We start from the raw sequence: 3,120 nt of genomic DNA, 5'->3' as shown, positions 1-3,120 counted from the left end.
AACAAGGAGTTAAATGCCAAATATATCATTCTGTTTAGGAGAGAGAAGGAGGCTGCCAGGGGTATTCAATGATGCAGGAATGTAGGATTTTGGGAAGAGCAGTCTAATTTGGTATTCATACCAAGCAGTTTACAGGCACTGCTGCAATAGTAAGGCAGGCTGGCCACAAAAGAGAATCGCAACTAAGGTAGGTACATATTCATAATGCAAGCAGAGCCTTCATCCTCAGGGTAAGGATGATCAGTACAGATGGGCTAAACCATCAATCTGTATATGTCAACCCCTTGCAATGCAGGCACACCTCAAATGAGATAGAAGAAAATGCATAATGATTCAAGTTCAGTGAATTGTTTCAAATACACATAGAAAACAAGCTAGTTGCTACAAAAATGCCACTATCTCATCTAGAAGTCAGAATGATTATGGAGTGAAAGGATATATGGCTCCAGAAGTAATTACCATATGAACAGGTGATTTCTACTAAAAATGCCTGAGAGTCTTTAATTTAGAAGAAATTTATCTTTTTTGTCCTGAAATGACCTTCTCATTTTTAGTTCTAAGTCTATGTAGGGTAAAATATGTGAGTTTCATGAGGGAACTATACATCTGATACAGAGCTTTAGGCTTTATCAGAGTGAAGGACTGGTCTTGCTAGGATATTCCAAATTGATAGTTCCCAACAAATGTGTTAAAAAATGGATGAAAACCTGCTGAGAGTCATTGGAACAACTTCATCAAATCCATGCAATTCTAAAACTGCTGAGTTGACTTTCGTAGAGTATATTGTTTAAAATCTTGTATAGATCAGCAAAACAAATGAAATTTGAATTTTCAGATTGGGCCTTTAATGAAATATTTTAACATACACAAACAGAACATTTTTCATATTTGCATGATGACTTTTTAACCAATTGTGTTGAAAAAAAGAAGACAGACTACTTGTAAATAAGCAGTGATATGAGGCATTTCAGCATAAAAGGATTTTAAATAAGAAAATTAAGGAAACTAAAGGTTAGGGCTGGAATAAGAGTTGACAATCTGAATGCTAAATGATTATATACACATAATATCTATAACCATCAGTATGTTTTGCAATGAATCAATGACTTGTTAATATAGCATGTCTGAGTAGTGTGAATGTGGATTCAAACATCCAGCCCTAAGTCCTTATTTCTGTTATTTTCACCTACACGTGTAATGCTAGAATGGATATCATTCATTTAATGTTTCACAGCACTGTTGAATTATATTTGTTAGGTTTCTGATAAAGAGAGTGTTTGGGTCAAAACATTCATACAAATTCATCAGTGCTGCATGTGCATTAAGAGCATTTATTTATTTGGGAACCAGTGTCATTGCATTGCTGTGCACACACACACACACAGGTATATATGGTGCTGGACACGTTTATGTAGGATTTTGCTGGAGTAAATGCAATGCCCAGCTGATCCTTGTCCACCAAGACCCAAAAGGCAGTAATGTCTATTGGACCTTTGTGGATTCCCACATATGCAGCCTTTGCAGCATAATTTGCTAGCGAAGGTATGAGCTGTAAGGCCAGGAATATGCTAAAGATGCTGCAGCATATCTCATCTGTTAGGGATGCCACTGCTGTCTTCTCAAGGATATCAAAATGCCTGTCAGCACCTGGATGAAAATCAGCTGACTCAGACTCAATCTGGCCAAAATGAAAATTATGATGACTGGAGCGGGGAAAACATTTAAAACTAGGATAAGATCTTCACCTGAGACATCATCTTCAGATATTTATTTAAATACTACAGCACCTCAGAGTTCTATATTTTGTCATTGTATGAATGATTAAGACAACAGATGGCAAAAGTATCCTCTCCTTTTCCATGTTTAAGTTCTCCTCCTGCTGCAGATCTGGCCATGGCAATCTACATGCCTTTTCTTGGCAGAGTCAATTACTGATAACTCGCTGAACCTCTTTTTAAGTGCATAAAGAATGCACAGATTCCAGCTTTGGCAAAATGAGACAGCCCTCTTCAATAGTAGCTGCTTCACTGCCCCCAATGGTTTGCAGGTGATTTCCTCACCATGTTTGAGTCTTGTTTCTGATCATCAAAGCAATAGTGACCTGGCTTTCTCAGAGACAGCTTCTTTAATCATAGAAACACAAGTACTCCCCTGAAGTAAGTAGTATCACACAGATCAGGATAATGCAAGGGAAAATGTGAAGAAAATCAGTCCCTTAAACTGAAAAGTTCACTGATCAAACCTCAGCTTACAAAATCAAGGTAACTCAGGTAAGTGTTCCCACAACTTTGCAGCCATATAATCCAGGTAGCTTGTACAATTGTCAGGGCAGAGCACACACTGGGCTAGATTTGCCCAGTGCTCCTTACAATGTACTCCACTGCACAGCTCAGGAAACCGGAAATTTCCTGAAAGTATCTACTTTAGTGTGCATTAGTGTATGTGTGTAAAATCCTATCTCATAGTAAAGTAATTCAGTATTAGGCTGTGACAGCATGTGCTTCACCAGCCCACGATGCTGGGAGAGGATTTTGATAGCCCCTGTGAAGGATGGTAGCCAGAACAATTCCTGCATCCTTGAGGAAAGAATGCTGCCAGAAGAGGCTGAGTATCACATACATTGTCCTGGCAGAATATATGCAGTTTGTGATCCATAAGATTAGCACTTCTGCTCTCCACTCTCTCCACTTCAAAGCAGATAAAATAGAGCCTTTTTTTGATAAGCATTTCCTTCCAGAGCTAAAACACTCAAAGCGTTTCATATGATAAATATATAGAGAGCTTTCATCAACTTGAAAGTCACAATACCGCTTGAAAATGTGTAGCTGTAGCTATTTATGATGGGTGGCAGCAAAAGGGGGGAGGAAAAAAAAAACCGCTTTCCTGGCAGCCCGCTTACTTTCTACATTTTTTTTTTTTTTTCTATAGTCTGGTGAGCCGTGTAAAAACAGTCACTGAACAGGCGGCAAGTGCGAGTTTCCTCCCGTCGGCCGCCGGGGTGCAGGCCCGGGCGAGTATCCTCGGGGATGCTCAGGGGCGCGGGACGGGCGCAGCCGCAGGGCCGCGGCCCGCGCGGCCTCCCGGGGTCACCTTGGGCACAGCGGCCTCGCCCCCGCTTCA

Source organism: Parus major, chromosome 8 (assembly GCF_001522545.3).
Source record: "Parus major isolate Abel chromosome 8, Parus_major1.1, whole genome shotgun sequence".
NCBI classification, from domain to species: Eukaryota; Metazoa; Chordata; class Aves; order Passeriformes; family Paridae; genus Parus; species Parus major.
The sequence above is the reverse complement of the archived record's forward strand: the minus strand, read 5'-3'. Positions refer to the sequence as shown.